We start from the raw sequence: 20468 nt of genomic DNA, 5'->3' as shown, positions 1-20468 counted from the left end.
GTGGAGGAGAATGAGCACCAGGCAACTCTAGCTGATGTCACTGTATCTATATGTGGATTTTAAATTAAAACTATAGTACAGTAGTCTTTTGTAGAGTGCAGCATTTTAATTTAGGGTTTCCTAGGGATATTTTACAACAAGAGAGATGTTATTTCTTAATGATAATATAGCTAATTTGGTCACAATGGCCAAATAAGTGAGATAAGTAATTAATGCCTTCACTACTCTTTCATGGTATCACCCATCATCCTCCTCTCCATTTAGCTGTTACTCTTCTAGAGCAGTGGTTATACCTAAACTATTACCTAAGAGGGTACCTGACATATAATAGGTGTTAAATAAGTTCCTTCATAAACTGACAAACTGTGAGAGGATAAGACAAATAAAAAATGTTGACAAGGCCAGATAAGACTAAGAAATGCATTGCTATTTTTCTTCTAGCAGTTACAACCTACAGAGACCACATTGGAGAAAGGAAGGCTCATGAAGGAGGTTTATGTTAATTAAAAATGCATTGCATTCAGGAGTTTGATATACTGTGGACTGTATGTGCTATATTTCACAGCCCAGTATCATACTTCTAACTGAGTAATTTCCCTTGGCAATTTCAATGAGTCTAAATTGTAGCTGAAGCAGTCACGCAAAGAAAAAACAAAAAGAATTAGTGCCATTTTTTGGTCATATATCTTGTTTCTAAAATAGACCACATAATTCTAAAAATGTCATGAATATTAGAGAAGGAGATATGAGACTGAGTCCCAGTTAAATGCCCACCTAGTTTGCTGATTTTGAATATATCTGATAATTAACACTTTTGAGCTTTGTGCTAGTACTTAACATCTCATTTAATCCTCATTAAAATCCTATGGGCTATGTACTATTAATTATTATCCTAATTTTATAGATGAGGAAACTGAAACTTAGGAGTTAAAGCAGTTGCGTAGAAACAGTTATGAATAATGACTCCAGGACTCCAACACCGTTCACCTCATTCCAAAGTTTATGTTCTGACTCTGAGATCTCAAGTGGGGGCCTGTTTTGGAATCGGTGATCTCTAAGGGTCCTTTTATCTACTTGCTATGTGTCTCTGAATTATTTTTATATCTTTCTGGTTAAATCGATGCATTTGATAGGTATTATGGAATCTTTGAAATACAGAACTTCAGTCCCTATGATGTTAGAAAGGGATTCTTTTGCTCCCTGAGATTTGGTAAGAACGTAATAATCGAAGGTTTCCAGTTTCTTGATCCAAGAAAATAGGTAAAAGACAAGTTTAGTGAAAGGTATATCTCATTTTGGATGAAGGAAGTAAAAAATAAGTAAAATAAGTCTTAGAAAATGCATAAAAAGAACAAAGAATCAGTGCAAGATCAAAAAAGAAATTAAGTACATTTTAGAGTGAGGCGTGAGGAATGTGTATTGTGTATTTATATCAGAGGAGAATGGTTTGGACAGAATTGTGGTAGACATAAACCACCAAATGTACTATATTTCTATCTAGGATCCAGACAAGATCTTGACTTTGTTCCCATCCAAACTTCCTGGAGGAGATGATGCCTGGGTTAAGTATTGAATGAGAAGCAGAAAAAATGGGTTTAGGGGTAAATAGTAGAGACATACGAAACAATATGAAGAATATTGTAAATAAATAGCATAAGGGTGACAATAAATATTTATTGGAAATATGCAGAGAGTGACAAAGAGAGAATATTTAATTAATATTTGCCTCTACATGGGCATTTTAGCTAGTGTGGCTGGAATAATACTAGTGGTTTTAACTGAGATTAATGATATGGGACAGGCTGATGTTGAGGTATCTCTGGGATATCCAGAAATTATAATGAGTAGACGCTAGGGTAATGCATCAAGAATGTGAGAATAGGCATGAGCTGTTGATATGCACTAGGCACTAGGGATTCATATTTGTGGTGGTTAAAATCACCAGAAACGAATGAGCTTGCCCAGGGAGCATGTGTAGAGTGAGAATATTGATTGGGTTACTCTTATAGAAGTAAACTATATTGAGCATAAGAGATGACAGTCTTGCTCTGTTCTGCCATGTAGCCTGTATATTGTGCCAACTGTAGAGTTCTCATTATGTATAAATAAAAAAGATATCTAAAGGAAATACGTAAAAGACATTTAACTGGTGTGTGTTTAGAGAAGAGTAAGAAAACTCTATTCTAAGCTATATGAGAAATAAAATAGTGACTCATCTGCCTAGGGAAAAGAAAATCTCCAAAGATATAAGAAGTAAAGCATTTGAAAGGCTGCCATAAGGAAAATAGATGTTTCATCTTTGTGTTTCTCCTGAAAGCATGACTAGGAATGTAGTTAGATTTTTAACTTAGAGAAAGCATTTTCTGAATATTTGTTCTCCCTGAAATTGAGATGAGCTCTTTTTGGGAGAGAAAGAATTCCTTGTTTCTGGCTGTTTGGCAGTATTCCAGGTTTGTTGTGGGAGGAATAGAAACTTCAGGGAAAGGGGTAAGGACAAGAAGATATCCTATGTCTAAAAAACAGTTTGTGATTCCTTGTCAGGGGATGCCCTTTACTTAATAAATTTTGTAGTCTGATAAAAATATCCAGTGGGTTTTTTTTCTCTAGGACTTAATTTTTTTAAAAAAATTATTGGCATCTGGTTCACTTTAAGACTCCTACTTAATGAGTTTGTTTTCTTCTGACTAAATATTGGTTATATTTTCTTCATATATCCTTTGACCTTTGGCTATAACAATTCTCTCAACAATATTAAAAGAGTATTATTTGGAATTGACAATCTTATTTGCTAGTAGCTGAATGATCTAGTGGTGAAAATAACTGGCAGAGTCATGTAGTCTGTAGAGTAGCAGAGTACAATTTTAATAGTTCTGTGAAATCTTTATCTCATAATACAATGATTTAACAAATATATTGAATAAGCTTGTATGGCAAGGTGCAAGTACAAAGTGATGTTTCTCTTTCTTACCATAGACTCTTTGGTCCTTCTCTCTTGCCTTCTTCTTCCTTATCCCTGGATAAGGTCTAAAGAAGATCCAGTTGCTTTTCCAGTTAGCTTTGGGTACTAATAAATTCATAATCATATGTAATAATTCCCAAGGCTTATTGAATTGAAGCTTCTGTTCTCCCCTTAATCTCTCTTGGATCAAGCCTGCAGTGATTGAAGAAAACTACCGTGGGGCAGGGAGTTTGTGATTTCTTTATTTTATCAACCTTTCTGCTTTTCCTTCACCTTCCACTCATAGAGCTGATCTAGTGCCCCCAGAGTCAGAAGGGATTAGGAGAAAGAGAGGCAATGGGGCAGAAATTTTTACCTGATTTGTATAGCTATAAAAGTACGTTGGTGACTGTAGCATTCTGGGTTTCATCAGGAGATAGAAACAACACAGTAGACTAAACAAGGGATGTTTCCTATAAAGAATTAAGGATGATAAAAGAGTAACTATGCGATGTAAGGAAATTATACAGCATGATAGAGCTGAGGGAATGTGCATAACCACCAACAAACTTGGAAGGGATTCAGGCCTTCTTGTAAGAGAAGGAATGGTTCACCCCACTAGATAGCAGAGAAGTTCCCTCATTTGGTTAGCCTGGAGCTGGCAGGAGTTGCCGGCAAGTGATAGACAACTTTCCACAGTGCCAGTGGGATTAGCAGGGGATCAGCAGCTGGGGATGCGGGCTCACGGTGGGGCCTGAGGTAGCTTCACACTGTGCTCACTTTTAAGTATAAATGCTTAAGGAAATTTTATTATCACAGAGCAAATATTGAAGAGTGTTTTCTGAGCTAAGAGGCAATATATTGGTAACTAACATAGTGATTGTGAGATGTGGAAGATGTTAAATGCTGATTTTTTTTTCCCTCATGATTTGCTGCTTAGATGCGGATGAGGTGTGAGTGCTGGCAAAACTGATTTCATGATCTCATAGAAGTTTTATATATGGGATCTAGCACCTCCCTAAGAGGTGAGTGCAAGTTATTGGCATTCTTGAATTTCTTTCCTACCTTTGGGACCTCAGGCAATAATAGAATGAAAGAAAAACTCATTAAAGGATATCATTTCTTCATATCTCTTCTCACCTCCATGTGTCTGTAGTTGAAAGTCTAAGTTTTTGTTTTCTCCTCACAAATCTCCAGATGGACCCATTATTTTATCAGGTCTAATACCTGTACATTTCCTTTACATTTTTAGGAGTGATTCTACCTTGCATTTTTTTCTTCGTGACACTACAAGCTCCATTTTTTTTTTCCTTAAATTTTTTCCTTGAAGAAAGCAATCACTACCCATTTGATTCTCCCAGTAGGCAATAACTATGGGTACATCAGAGAACATGATCAGTAATTACCCAGACCACATAGGATAATTTCTGCCAATTGGTTAGGACCAATATCATCCAGCTACTATTTGGGCAAATGTTCAAAGTGCAGATTAACTTTGAAGCCTCTGGAACAATTTCCCTAACCTTCCCTCATGTATCTTATATGTGGGTGAGGGGCAAATGCTGGCAGGCTGATTTTATAATCTCTTTGTGTGTCCTACCACATCACTGACGGTGTGAGTTACTTGGCATTCTTGATTTTTTAATATTTTTTTGTTTTTATATTTTATTTATTTTTTTTGCTTTCCAAGTGGCTGAAGCAATTCTCAACTGTTTTCATAGTGGTCAACTAATTATCACTGTTTTGGAAAGTTTTAATAATAAAATTTTTATATTATATTCATGAAGAACTGAAAGACCATATTGCTAAGTAGGCTGCAGTACATTTGGACCACAAAGAAGAACTCTGTGGTCATCATGGAGACAGTTATTTACATTTTATGCTCAGCACATGGTTCGTCAGCAGACAACACTGGGGCCATCCTGTCATCTGTGGCTTGACTCAAGGACCCATTTGGAGATTTATGTTGCAGATCCTGTACTGCCCACACAGTAGTGGTCTTTCTGTGTTTCCCAAATTTGAGCCAGAGATTTTATTAAACATCTACATTGGGGATTAAGAAATGTTGATAATTGCAAGCAGAAAAAAAAAGATTTTACTGAGTTTATGATGAAATCTTCTTCTATAACCTTGCCATTTAATGCACATTTAATAATTATTCTACCTAGAACAATGTTCCATTGTCTCTGAAAAAGACATGATGTTTCCTAGCCACCATTTGATAGAGGGAGAAGGGCAAACTTTTTATATTCTTCCTTCTTGGGAAACCTAAGTAGTCAAAAAATAGTGTAGCGATTTAGAAATGGGATGAAAACATAGAAATAACTAAGATAAAGGCCATTGGACTTCACAATTTAGGTACACACTGATTATAAATGAGAGGAACAAATTAACGATATCTTTTTATCATAAAAAAGCATGTGGGGAAGGAAGCCTCAGATTGTAGAAGAAAAAAATAATTTTGGTGAATTCATCATTACCCACAATCTGGCCAGTAGTTTTCTTTCTTTCTTTTTTTTTTTTTTTCCTTCTTCCCTCCCTCCCTCCCTCCCTCCCTCCCTCCCTTCCCTCCCTCCCTCCCTCCCTCCCTTCCTTCCATCCTTGTCTTTTTCTCTCTTTCTTTCTGTTTTAGAAGAGTCTCACTCTGTTGCCAGGCTGGAGTGCAGTGGCATGATTCTGGCTCACTGCAGCCTCTGACTCCTGGGTTCAAACGATTCCTCTGCCTCAGCCTCCCGAGTAGCTGAGATTACAGGTGTGCACCATGATACCCAGCTAATTTTTGTATTTTTAGTAGAGATGGGGTTTCACCATGTTGGCCAGGATTGTCTTGATCTCCTGACCTCGTGATCCGCCCACCTCAACCTCCCAAAGTGCTGGGATTACAGGTGTGAGCCACCGCGCCCAGCCAGCAGTTTTCTTAATCATAATTGTGTGTTCTTGTTTACTATGTTGCTTCTTTTTGAACAAGTTTATGATTTTCTCCCATTCTCTTCTCTAATTGTTAAACTACTCTTCATCTACACCCAGCTCTGACAGGGCCCTTCTGTGAAATTTACTCATCTATCCTTGGCAGAGATGGTAAGCTGTCTTCCCTCTATGCCCTGACAAAACTCTTTATTCTTTTATTTTAAAACCTGCTATGTTTGACCAGTAATCAATCCATAGTCTATCTTCCATCTATCTAATCACTCATCATCATCTATTTATGTATTTATTCATCGTATCTTTCCTATCTATTAAAATGCAAACTTACCTAATAAGGTAAGTTCTGTGTATGATTCAATATCCTGTCCTACCGTTCTTGGCACATATAGGCATACTATTTTATTTTATTTTATTTTATTTTATTTTATTTTATTTTAGGAGATGAGGTTGCTTCGTTGCCCAGGCTGACGTGCAGTGGTGTGATCACAGATCACTGCAGCCTCAACCTGCTGGGCCCAGGCAATCTTCCTGCCTCAGCCTCCTGAGTAACTGGGATTACAGACACGAACCACCACAGCCATGTAACTGAATTGTATTGCACATCTTTTACAAACTGAAAGTTTGTGGTGACCTGTGTTGACCAAGTCTACTGGCCCCATTTTTCCTACAGCGTGTGCTCATTTCATATCTCTGTGTCACATTTTGGTAATTCTTGCAATATTTCAAATGTTTTCATTATTACTATATGTATTATGGTGATCTGTGATCCGTGATCTTTGATGTTACTATGGTAATTGTTTTGGGGTTCCATGAACCACACCTATGAAGATAAGAAACTTAACAGATAAGTGTTGTGGGTCTTCTGACTGCTCCACTGACTGGCTGTTCCTCCATCTCTCTCTCTCTCTCTCTCTCTCTCTCCTCCTCTCCCTCCCCCCCTCCCCTTAGGCCTCTTTATTCCCTGAGACACAACAATATTAAAGCTAGACCAGTTAACCCTACAATGGCTTCTAAATATTGAAGTGAAAGGAAGAGTCGCACATCTCTCACTTTAAATCAAAGCTAAAATTGATTAAGCTTAGTGAGGAAGGTATGTCAAAAGTCAAGATAGCTCAAAATGTAGGCCTCTTTTGCTAAACGGTTAGCCAAGTTGTGAATATAAAGGAAAATTTCTTGAAGGAAATTAAAGGTGCTACTCCAGTGAACACATGAATGATAAGAAAGTAAAACAGCCTTATTGCTGATATGGAGAACGTTTTAGTGGTCTGGACAGAAGATCAAACCAGCCATAACATTCCCTTAAGCCAAAGACTAATGCAGAGCAAGGACTTAACTCTCTTTAATTCTATGAAGGCTGACAGAGTTGAGAAAACTGCAGAAGAAAAGTTGGAAGCTAGCAAAGGTTGGCTCATGAAGTTTAAGCAAAGGAGCCAACTCTATAACATAAACATGCAAGGTGAAGCAGCAGAGGCTGATGTAGACGCTATTGGAAGATCTAGCCAAGATTGTTGATGAAGATAGTTGCACTAAATACCAGATTTTTCAATGTGGACAAAACAGCTTTCTATTGAAAGAAAATGCCATCTAGGACTTTCACAGCTGCAGAGAAGTTCATGGCTGTCTTCAAAGCTTCAAAAGACAGATTGACTTTCTTAATAGGGGATAATGCAGTTTGTGACTTTAAGTCGAAGTCAGTGCTCATTTACTATTCCAAAAGTGGAACCTAAAGATATGACTGAATTGCTACAATCTCATGATAAAACTTGAGCAGAGCTGATGAGGAGTTGCTTCTTATGGATGGGTAAAGAAAGTGGTTTCTTTCTTTTCTTTTTTTTTTGAAATGAAGTCTCACTCTGTCACCCAGGCTGAAGGGCAGTGGCAAGATCTCGGCTCACTGCAACCTTTGCCTCCCAAGTTCAAGTGATTCTCCTGCCTCAGCCTCTTGAGTAGCTGAGATTATAAGGATGTGCCACCATGTCTTGCTAATTTTTGTATTTTTAGTAGAGATGGGATTTCATCATGTTGGCCAGACTGGTCTCGAACTCCTGACCTCAGGTGATCTGCCCACCTCGGCCTCCAAAAGTGCTGAGATTACAGGCATGAGCCACTGCGCCTGGCCAAAAAGTGGTTTCTTGATATGGAAGCTATTCCTGGTGAAGATGCTGTGAACACTGAAATGACAACAAAGGATTTAGCATATTCCATAACCTTAGTTCATAAAGCAGTGGCAGAGTTTGAGAGGACTGACTCCAAATTTGAAAGAAACAACTTTGTGTGCCACAGATAAATCTTTCATGAAAAAAAAAGAGTCAATTGATGCACCAATATACACTGCTCTCTTATTTTCAGAAATTTCCATAGCCACTCCAACCTTTAGTAACCACCTGCCTGATCAGACAGCAGCCATCACATCTATGCAAGACTCTTCACCAGCAAAAACATGATGACTCACTGAAGGCTTAGATGATCTTTAGCATTTTTTAAATCAATGAAATATTTTAAAATCAGGGTTTGTACATTATATTTAGACATAATGCTATTGCACATCTGAAAGACTACAAAATGGTATAAATATAACTTTTATATGCCCTGGGAAATAAAAAAATGTGTATGATTTATAGTACTGCAGTGATATGAAACTGATCCTGCTATATCTCCACCGATAGTAGGTGGTCAAACAACTGAATAATAAAACAAAAATTCTGAGCAGTGAAGTTGGTTGTGAACACTGAATCTTGAAAGAAAATTAAAAGCTTTTTTTTTTTTTTGGCCTGTCGCGGTGGCTCACGTCTGTAGTCCCAGTACTTTGGGAGGCCGAGGCAGGCAGATCACCTGAGGTCGGGAGTTCGAGACCAGCCTGAACAACATGGCGAAACCACGTCTCTATTTAAAATACAAAAATCAGCCAGGTGTGGTGGCAGGCACCTGTAATCCCAGCTACTCGGGGGGCTGAGGCAGGAGAATTGCTTGAACCTGGGAGGCGGAGGTTGCAGTGAGCCGAGATAGCACTATTGCACTCCAGTCTTGGGGACAAGAGCGAGACTTTTTTTTTTTCCACTTTAGCCTCTGTGCTTTCATTAACCAAACAGTTGGTTCTGGCTGCAGTCTAGCTTTTTGAAGCAGGGACAGGAGATTTCAAAACAGTGCTGCATACACAGAATGCAGATTTTTTGTTTTGTTTTGTTTTTATTTTTCTCCCCCCAAGTTCCTTCATTTCAAGGCCATGGACTTTTGCCAAGTTGTGAGGAAGTCAACAAAACAGGAGGCAAGAATGTGTCCACTCTGCAGCACTTCCCTGATTCATGTGGTCAAGTCAAAACAATGGTCTTGGGTATCTACTACTTACTAGACACTGGGCAAAAGTCTACCTGATTGAGTCATGTGATTGGACTTTGCCATTGGTGAAAGTAATGATGGGAGCAGAGTGGGGAGAGATAAGGCAGCAATGCTTGTGTATAGTGGCTGATTAAGGGAGAGGTGAATTTCTGGATTGATTTGTATATCTCTGTGAACAGAAGCTGAATAAAGAAAGTTTCCATTCCTCTCCCACTGCCTTAATTTAGATCCTTTTCCTCTCTACAAAGATGTATATTTCTGAATTCACACTGATCTCCCTTATATCCATCATGCATACAGCAGCAAACATTATATTTTTGATCACATTATTATCTTGATGAAAACTTTCAATGACTTCCCACTGACTGCCTCAGCTTAGCTTACAAAGCTCCCTGTCATTCGGGCTCTTTCCACCTCTGCAACCACATCTCTGCCACTCTCTGCCTTGTTTATAAAATAATAAACTTTTTATGTCTAGCTCTGTTTGTTCATAAATACTTTGAGTGCAGAGCCTATATCTCATTTATCTTTTTTCTACTTAGCTACGAGCATAGTGTCTGCAATACAATAGAAGTTCTCTAAATATAAGCACATTGGTTTATTGAGGTCAGGGACCATGTATTATACATTTCTATTTCTAGCTGTTACCACACTTCCTAGTATGTTGTGGTGTTCAAACAATTTTGTTTAAGTCACCTGAACTGAAATTGGGCCTCCACAGCAATAACATTTGTTAAATAATGAACTTTTTATTAATATGGCCCTGTCCTACATTATAGTAGATTTTCTCCAGTTATTCTTAGTGTGTGACAAATTCATTCTGCTAGCTATCAGCTACTATAGGCCTGATTTTTCCCAGATTTCGCTCCAGAAAAGTCAATATTTGCATCCTATTCTGTTTCCTGGCATTATAGTGTTTGTTTGACTATTTGCAAACTTGATTTTGCAAGTCCAATTCAGTTAAATTAAATTTGATAGCCATATATATTAATTAAAATATAATGTTAGTTTGTACCATATTAATTTGCAAATATTTGAATATCCTTGACTTACAAAAATAGTTACTTTATGTGGTGGGCAAAGATAGTTTGATTTTTCTTAATCTTTCTACCTATTTTCCTGGTGATCTGATGAGGGTAGAATGTCAACTATTAGTATATTGCTAAGCGACATTGCTTGTGATAAAAATGATTGAGCGGCCAGGCACGGTGATGGCTCACACCTGTAATTCCAGCACTTTGGGAGGACGAGGTGGGTGGATCATGAGGTCAAGAGATTGAGAACATCCTGGCCAACATGGTGAAACCCTGTCTCTACTAAAAATACAAAAATCAGCTGGGCATGGTGGTGCGTGCCTGAACTCCCAGCTACTCAGGTGGCTACTCAGGCGGTTGAGGCAGGAGAATTGCTTGAACCCGGTAGACGGAGGTTGCAGTGAGCCGAGATTGCGCCACTGCACTCCAGCCTGGTGACAGAGCAAGACTCCATCTAAAAAAAAAAAAAAAAAAAAGATTGAGCAACTAAGATAGAAGAAACTATATATGAGTTATAAATACCTTAGGCGAAGGCAATACCTTAGACTTTCTTAGGATGTTAAGTCTTGTAATGCCATGTCTTTTGAGGGGAGCCTGGAAGCTAAGCTTGTGGAGTTTTACAAAAGTTATTGATTTCTGTAGAAAGTGAGGCTTCTAAGCTAGGTTGTTTACCACAATGCCTGTGGTAGGCAGCCTCCAAAATGGATCCAAAAAATCCCTGACTCCTGGTATTCGTGCCCTTATGTAATTTTGTTCTCTTAAGTGTAGGCTGGACCTAGTGACACATCTCTAACAACTAGGATATAACAAAAGTTATGGCCAATTCCAAGATAAGGTTACAAATGGCCCTAGGTTCCTTCTTGTTCATCCTCTCTTGTGCTCTTGTTTGACTGCTCTGATGTAAGCCTGTTAGTACATTGTGTGCTACTCTCCTGTGGAGAAGGCCTATGTGGCAAGAAACTGAAGGGAGCATCTGGCCAATAGCAAGAATGGAACTGAGGCCTTCAGTCCAATAACCTGTAAGGAACTGAACTCTGCCAATAACCAGGCAATGAGCTTATAAGTGAATCTTCCCCTAGTGAAGTCTTGAGATTACTGCATCCCTGGCTGATGCCTTGGTTACAGCCTTGTGAGATACCTTGAACCAGAAGACTCAGGTAAATTGCACCCAGATTCCTGTCCTATAGAAACTGCAGGATTAAAGAAAAAAAAGGTTTGTTGTTTTAAGCTAGCAATTCTGGAGCCAATTTGTTATGCATCAATAGATAACTAATACCCTATATGATGCAAGTTTCATCTCCTTGCATCTGAGCAGTCATCTGGGAAACATGTATCTCCCAGAGAGCTATGCTGGACCAACACTGATGTGCTGGACCACTGCAAGGATTCCTGATGATGAAGAATGCTTGATGCTACCCTGCTGGCAAGTGGATTCTGTTCTATATTCTACTGATGCCTATGGTAGTGTGAGAGTCAGAATTTTAGTTGTACATATGAAGATCTCCCTGACAGTTGCAGATTAGAGTTAAGTCTAATATATCCAGATACTGTGTTGGAAACTGGAAATAGAATTATAGGGAGAGTCTATGATCTCCAGGAAAATAGACATGTAAGCAAATAAAATAGAATATTAGATGCTATCATTTATTAAATGATTATACTATTTTAGACTTGGCCCTTGGATCTTTACTCATCACTATAGTTCTTATATTATTTCTATTTAATAGATTATTCCTATTTAATATTATTATTATTCCTATTTAATGGATTAAAAAACTGAACCTGGCTGGGTGTGGTGGCTCATGCCTGTAATCCTAGCACATTGGGCGACTGAGGCAGATGGATTGCTTAATCCTAGAAGTTTGAGACCAGCCTGGATAATATGTGAAACCCAATCGCTACAAATAATACAAAATTAGCCAAGCCTGGTGGCATGTGCCTGCAGACCTAGCTACTTGGGAGGCTGAGGTGGAAGGATTGCTTGGGCTGGGAGGTCAAGGCTGCAGTGAGCTGAAATCATGCCACTGTACTCCAGCCTCGTGACAGAGACCCTGTTTCTGAAAAAACAAAACAAAACAAGATAAAACAGAAACAAAAAACTGAACCTAAGAAAAGTTAGTCGATTGAGCCAGTGTGTTAGTCCTTTTTATGATGCTATGAAGGAATACTGGAGACTAGGTAATTTGTAAAGAAGAGAGGTTTATTTGTCTCATAGTTCTGCAGGATGTACAAGTGTGACACAGGCATCTGCTCAACTTCTAGTGAGGCCTCAGGAATTTATAACTCATGGCAGAAGGTGAAAGGTGAGCAGGTGTGTCACATGGTGAGAGAGGGAGCAAGAGATATGCCAGGCTCCTTCAAGCAACCTGCTCTTGAACTAACAGAGAGAGAACCCGCTCATCACCAAAGGTTTAATGCTAAACCATTCTTCTTCTTATTATTATTACTATGCTTTATGTTCTAGGGTACTAAACCATTCTTAAGGGATCCATCCTCATGATCCAACACCTCCCACTAGGTCCTACCTCCAAAACTGGGAGTGACATTTTAACATGAGATTTAGAGGAGACACACATCCAAACCATATCAGCCAGTATTACAAACTTAAGAAGTGACAGATCTGGTATTGAATCCAGAGTGTGTCTGTTTAAATACCTGTCAACCTTAGGCAATGTTTACCACATCTTTCTCCTGAGACTTACCACATCTTTCTCCTGAGAACCCTGCATACTGCCCTTGGATTCCATGATATTGTATTTCCTGGGCTTCTCTTTATCAGAATTCTATTTTTTTAAAACAGATACACACACACAATACATATGTATACAAAATTGTATGCATTATATGTGTGTATATATAAAATATATTTGTAATGTAACCATTTTAAGTATCCAATTCGGTGACCATTCATTATATTCACAATATTATGAAACCATCACAGCTGTCTATTTCCAAAACTTTTTCATCGCTCCAAACAGAAACCTGGTATATATTAAGCAATAATTCCCCCATTCTCCCCTCTCCGTAGCCTCTGTTAATTCCTAATTTACTTTCTGTTACTGTAACTTTGCTTATTCTAAATTTTTTATGTAAGATAAATCATAACATTCACCTTTTTTATGTAAGATAAATCATAACATTCACCCTTTTGTTTTTGACTTATTTTACTTAGAATGTTTGTAAGATTCATCTATGTTGTAGCACGTATCAGAACTTCATTGCTGTTTATGACTGAATAATATTCAGTCGCATGCATATATTAATTTTTGTTTATCCATTTTTAAATTGACGTACACTTAAGTTATTCATACCTTTTTGTTGTATCTGGTTGAGTCCCTGTTTTCATTAATTTTGTGTGAATTCCTAGGAGAGGAGTTTCTGGATTATATAGTAATTCTATGTTTAACTTTTTGAGAAACAGCCAAATTATTTTCCATAGTGACTGCACCATTGTACATTCCTGCCAGCAATGTACGAAGGTTCCAGTTTCTCCATATCCTTGCCAATAATTTGCTTTTTTTCCTCAAAAAATTATTATTATATCCATCCCTATGGGTGTGATGTGGTATCTCACTGTAGTTTTGACTTATATATCCCTATTGACTAATAATGTTGAGCATTTTTCGTGTGCTTTTCTCTGATGAATTGAATATTTTATCTTGCGGAGTGGTCATCTTTAGTGAGTTGTTTTTTCTCTTTGGGGCATAGCTAAATCATCTTTCCTTTGTTCATATTTGTGTGCCATATTTTCCTTCATTCTTTAATTTTTGATATTTTTCTATTCTTGCATTTTAGTTGTGGATCTATTTTTTTTAAATCTCTTGACAATCTTTATCTTTTATCTATAGAAAAGTAGCTCATTAATATTTAATAGACTAACATACATATGGGCTTGTATCTACATTTTTTATGCTTTCTCTTTGTTCTACCATCTCTATGATTTTTTTCTCTATGCTATTTGCTTTTATTATAGACTGAATGTGCTCCCCTACAGGTATATGTTGAAGCCTTATCCGCCAACGTGATGGTATTGAGAGGTAGGGCTTTTGGGAAGTAACTGGGCTTAGATGAGGTCATGAGGGTGGATCCTCTGTGGTAGATTAGTGCCCTTGTAAGAAGGCGAAGAGATATCAGGCCTCTCTTTTCTGCCATGTGGAGATATAGCAAGTAGGCAGCCATCTGCAAGACAAAAACAGAATCTGCTGGGCTTCTCAGCCTCTAGTGAGAAATACATGTCTGTTGTTTAAGTCACCCAGTCTATGGTATCTTGGTAGAGCTAAAACAGCTTCCTTTTGGATTGGCTCAATACTTTTATCATCCATGTTTTCATATATATCACTTTCTTCTTGCTGCTGTAAGAAATGGCACAAATTTAGTGGATTACAACAACACAAATTTATTCTCTTACATTTATGAAAGGCAGAGTCTAATATCAGTTTCACTGGGTTAAAGTCAAGATGTCAACAAGACTAATTCCTCTGGCGGTATGAAAGGGAGAATCTGTTTCCTTGCCCCTTTCAGTTTCTACTGGACACCTGTATTTCTTGCTTTAGGACTCTATTTCATCGTCAAAGCTCATAATTGCAACATCTGCTTTTATCATCACATATCTTTTCCTTTTTTTTTTTTTTTTTTTTTGAAATGGAGTCCAGCTCTGTCGCCCAGGCTGGAGTGCAGTGGCGACATCTCGGCTTACTGCAAGCTCCGCCTCCCTGGGTTCACGCCTTTCTCCTGCGTCAACCTCCCAAGTAGCTGGGACTACAGGCGCCCGCCACCATGCCTGGATAGTTTTTTGTATTTTTAGTAGAGACGGGGTTTCACCTTATTAGCCAGGATGGTCTCAGTCTCCTGACCTCGTGATCCGCCCGCCTCGGCCTCCCAAAGTGCTGGGATTACAGGCGTGAGCCACGGGGCCTGGCCTCTTTTCCTCTTCTCTGTAGTCGCCACATCAAATTCCCCAATACTTCCCTCTTATAAGGACACTTGTGATATTTAGGGACTGCCTGCATAATACAGAATAATCTCTCCATTTCAAGATCCTTAATTAATCTGCAAGTTCCCTCTTGTCATATAAAGTAACAATCACAGGTTCCAAAGCTTAGAACATATATATCTTTGGTAGTTACTCTTCAGGACCATACTAGCAAAAAATTTACACAATTTGTTCCAATGGAGAATGCTCCATTGGTCACCCAAAATATTACAACATGAATGTCTTCACTTATAATACCTGAAAGTAATCAAAACTGTTACCCTCCTTTTGGAAAACATAGGAAATTAGAATACTTTATCTCTTCTCAACTTTTATATTATATTTGTGAATTTAATTTTTATTTTATTCTATAAAATATTATTATAATTAAATAGTCAGTCTTCTTTCAGATTTATTTACATATATTTCACCTTTATTTTATTCTTTTTTTCTTGTACTTCAGACCTTTCATCTGGGATTTTTGTCATAGAACTTCCTTTTGTGAGAATCATATGGTGCCAAACATTCTAAATGTACTTGTTCGTTTAGAAGTGTCTTTAATTATCTGTCACTATTGAAAGATACTTTTGTGAGTATAGAATTCCAGGTTGAAAATAGTCTTTCAACATGTTGAAGAGGTAAGTACACTGTCATCTGGCTTTGAATGTGTTTGTTAAAGTCAGCTATGATGATTGTCTAAGGGTAATCTATCTTCCTTCCCCCCCCAAAGATGCTATTAATGTATTTTCTTCATCTTTAGTATTTTAATGTTACTATTATGTGTATATGAATAAATTTCTGTTCATTTTCTTTTATACTTCTTGGACTTCATGAATCTGAGACATTGACTATGTCATCATTCTAACATCTGCTATTCTATATTCTATCTATATTTTCATTATGTAACTTGGAATAGGCACATACATTATACCTTCGCTTCCTTTTTTCTGTCTCTCTTACCCACTCTTTCACATTTTCTGCCACTTCCTTAATCTTTTTGAGGCCTTCTGAATAATTTTTAAAAACGATTTTCAGTTCTATTTTCAATTGTGTCTAATATATTATTAAGACTGCACATTAATTTTTTACTTTGGACTATTCTATATTTTAATTCCAGAAGTTAAATTCAGTTTTTTTCCTGCAGTTATTATCAGGCTTTCTCTTCTTTTATTTTCTTAAACATTTTAAATATATGTTTAAAATACTTCACATTTGATAATTGCAAAATTATAAAAGATTTCTGAAATTTGTGTGAATTTGTTTCTGCTGGTTTTTTTAAATTATTTTTTATTTTTTTTTATTTTTATTTTTTGTCATTAAGAAGTCTTTATTGGGTTATAGTCACTTTGACCCTCCCACCAAATTAAGGGGAAAAAAACAAAAAACAAAAATAAGAATTCCCAGTAAAAGAGCCCCTCGAGATTTCATAAACTACAAACTAAAGCTGCTAGTTAATAAGGAAATGGCAGAATTTTCAGAGCTGTATAATACAAAAATTCCTGTAATTTAAGCAGATGTTTTCCTCAATGACAAATCTTCCAACACAATGTGAAGTTATGCTACTCGGATATTTGTAGCAAAACTGTTATTATTATTATTATTTTTTTGTACAAAAACAAAAGCAAGGGACCATGAAAAAAAAAAGTATTTGTTCCTCATGGCCTATGAGTATACAAATTTTTTAGCAATTTAAAGGGGAACTATGAGAGCCTGACATTTTTCTATACCCCACCTATTCTGCCTCTCTATTTGTAGGATTTGTAAATGAAAGTAACCTCTTACGAGCAGAGGTCTCATCTATCTCCCACTCTCTCCAACTAATCCTACTAATTTTCTCTCATCTTCCTGAGCATCCTCCATGAACAGCATTGCAAGTTGGTTTCAAAAATAGAAAAGAAAAAAGAAAGAAAGTTTTACAAGGGTTTTGTTGGTTAATTACCAGTGGAGTCAGTCCACCAGTAGTTTGATTTCATTGGCTAGCAGCTGGTTCATGTTGAACAGGCCCCCTGGAAGCTTGGTGAGCAGCTCTCGCTCCGTGCTTTCAGGGTCGCTGTCAACAGAGCTGGAACTTGCACTCATGTTGTCAACAGCAGTGCTGGCTGGGGGACCCAGCTCCGGCTCACTAGTCTCACTGGCAGTGGACACCACGGAGAGCAGGGACATACGCTGGGTGAGCCAGCCAGAGGGTAGAAGGGAGGCGGCATAGTCTGCTATGATACCAGCTACATCTAGATTACAAGCCTTATCAAAGGCGATGAAACCTACATTTGCATTGGCCTCACAGACGCAGAAGGAGCCGTCATCTTTCATCAACAGGTCAATGCCACATACATCCATCCCCAGGATATTAGACACCTGGATAGCTAGCTGCTTCCCTTGTTCACTCAATGAGCACATCATCCCCACACCACCTAATGAGCAGTTGCTTTGCATTCTCCCATCTGTTGAACAAGGTAACATGGTGCCAACCACACGGCCTCCCACGACAATGACACGTACATCCCGTCCATGAGACTCTTTAACATACTTCTGGAACAGGTATGGTGCTTCATGGCGAATAAGATAGCTTAGATCAGCCAAATGGTGCTTATCTCGAGCCAAGAAAACAGCTTTACCTCTATGACCCCGCGTATTCTTTACTACCATTGGAAACTCCAGTACTTCTGCTTCATCAATCATTTTAGCAAAATTTTCATGGCCACCATAAGAGAAAGTATCTGGCAGAGGAACACCATGGCCAGCTAACTCTTGAAATGTCCAGAACTTATTAACGCAGTTCAGGATGGCTTGAGGTCGGTTCATTAACCGGCATCCCATCTTCTCTAGATGGCGCAAAACAGTGATGTCACTATCACTCTGCACCCAAGGGGTTGGTACTCTGACTACCACCACTTGTGGGTAGGCAGTGATTAGCTCTCCATTGATCCGCAGACCCAGGTTTCCTTGCTCGATTGTCAGCACCACCTCATCCATCACCACAGCCCTAAAGTCCAGTTCCTCCTCACAACATTTGGCCTTCAGCGCTCGTAAAATCTCTTTTTGAGGATAGTCTTCCCTGATGCGACGATCTGTCAAAAACCACAACTTGGCAGCCACAGAACTACACATCTTGATTAGCTTGTGCTTCCTTGCCTGGATTATTTCCTCTTGGATGTAATATCTACCAGTTGATTATGGAAGATGAACAGCCGGATAAAGAGGTCTGGAAGAGTCCTGAGCACAGGGTCTTCGGTCCGGAGTTGGAGTGCACCACCCTCCTAGCAGTTGGAAGCAGCCCACGAATCCATAAACCCGGAAGCTCATCAAGACCCACTGTTCATGAGTTTTTATAGAGCTTTCTCTGCTGGTTTTTATTCAGCTTTTGGATGATTCTCCCCTAGTGTGTCTTGTTTCCTTCTGGGCTCATTTTTGATTATGAAATACTTAGTGCCCACATAAAATTATTTGTGGGGATTTTTGAGTTTACATCCTTTGTGTTTGCTACTTCCAGGCACCAAAGGGCACCTCTTGTCAGGGACCACTTTTAATTTGAGGCTTTTAGAACTATAAAATGCTATGAATGTCAGTCACAAATAAGCTGGAGATTTATCTGCAATCCTGAAGACTTTGTGGAATTATTTTCATATCCCATGCCCCTTTCTCATCAGAGCCAAGGCAACTTTCCTTGCATTAGCCTTGGATTGGGACAGGGTTAGATGTGTTTATTTAAGCCATTCTTACCTAAATGAATTGCCGTTAGAGTCACAGACTTTATTACTCCCCAGGTTTTATTGCTCTACCGAAAATCCTGGGAAACTCTCAAAATCTAAGCTCTTCCTAGGTATGGCAAAATCCCTCAGAATTAAAGTGGTTTCAGTGTTCTGCTCGCCTCCTTGGATTTCTACCTTTGCTTAGATTTTAGTGTCATGATTCATAAGTCTGTTGTCAACTCTACATTATTTTAGAAGGATTCTTATAATGTTTTAACCTGAATTTTTTATTATTTGTTATCGAAGTTTGATACACGTACTTGACCTATCAAGTTAATAGAAAGAGAAAATGTCTTCTTTGTAGCTTAACTTTCATTTTATCATTTTCTTTATTGATCTTTCTGTGCTTCAGTTGGGCCTTTTCTTCTGATCTAGTTTCAATTTCTGAATTTCTCCATTTAGATATGTTTAATCAGTTGTTTGTTTAGGCTTCCAATGAAATTTTAGCAGGCACATAAGTACCTTGTTGCATGATCCGAAGATATTAAGTATATCGTTTGCTGAGTATACACACACACACACACACACACGCACTTATGTAATCATCACTCCAATTAGTGTCTAAACTATTTTCATAATCCAGTATATTCTAAATTCTGGTGTGCTTCTTTTCAGTCAACTATTTCCTCACCAGGCCACACTGCTCATATCTACAACTAAAATTTTGTCTATTCCGCTCTAAATTTGTGCATAAATAGTATCCTATGGAGTATGTTATGGTTTTCAATCAGCATCATCTTTTTCATATTTATGCATGGTGCTGTGTTCATCAGTACTTCATTGCTTTAATTTTTTGAGTAGCATTTCATTGTTTGAATATGCCACAATGTGTTAATTCATTCATTTGATAATGGACATCTGGATTATTTCCATATCTTGGCTATTATAATATTTCTTATTTTTTGTGCATATGTGTGTATAAAACATGCAGAATTAAAAAAAATTCTCTAGTGTTATTACCTAAAAGTAGAATTGTTGGGTCTATCTATCTGAAAAACCATTAGTCAACATTTTTTTTCCAAATTTGATTTAAAAAACAAAAACAGACACAGTGTGAAGAAAGTCTGAAAATTAACTAAAGGCAAATAAAACTACATCATAATCAAACAGTTTAAAATCAAAGATAAAGAACATACCTTAAAGGGAGCCAGAGAGAAAAGAAATTTTACACAATGGTATAACAATATTAATGGCATCTGATTTCTCCTGAGACAAAAATAGTGCCAGAAGACAGTGGGATGACATAATTATAATGCTGAAAGAAAGCAATTTTTCAGGTAAAAATTTTAGTCCAATGAAAATATATTTGAAAAAATGAAGGTGATACATAGACATTTTCTTTTTTTTTAAAATTTATTTATTATTATTATACTTTAAGTTGTAGGGTACATGTGCATAACGTGCGGGTTTGTTACATATGTATACTTGTGCCATGTTGCTGTGCTGCACCCATCAACTCATCATTTACATCAGGTATAACTCCCAATGCAATCCCTCCCCCCTCCCCCCTCCCC

At 37.8% G+C, this 20468-nt stretch overlaps 1 pseudogene across 1 annotated transcript; it reads right to left on the bottom strand.

Annotated features, from left to right (window-relative positions):
• Positions 1-16553: 16553 nt before the first annotated feature.
• LOC105468822 (beta-citrylglutamate synthase B pseudogene) lies at positions 16554-18367 on the bottom strand (annotated as a pseudogene). The gene has a single exon (XR_011610955.1). The product of XR_011610955.1 is annotated as a beta-citrylglutamate synthase B pseudogene (transcript).
• Between the last annotated feature and the right edge of the window lie 2101 nt (positions 18368-20468).

This window comes from Macaca nemestrina, chromosome 12 (genome assembly GCF_043159975.1).
Source record: "Macaca nemestrina isolate mMacNem1 chromosome 12, mMacNem.hap1, whole genome shotgun sequence".
NCBI lineage: Eukaryota > Metazoa > Chordata > Mammalia > Primates > Cercopithecidae > Macaca > Macaca nemestrina.
Note: the sequence above shows the minus strand (reverse complement) of the source record. Positions and strands in the feature narration are given on the sequence as shown.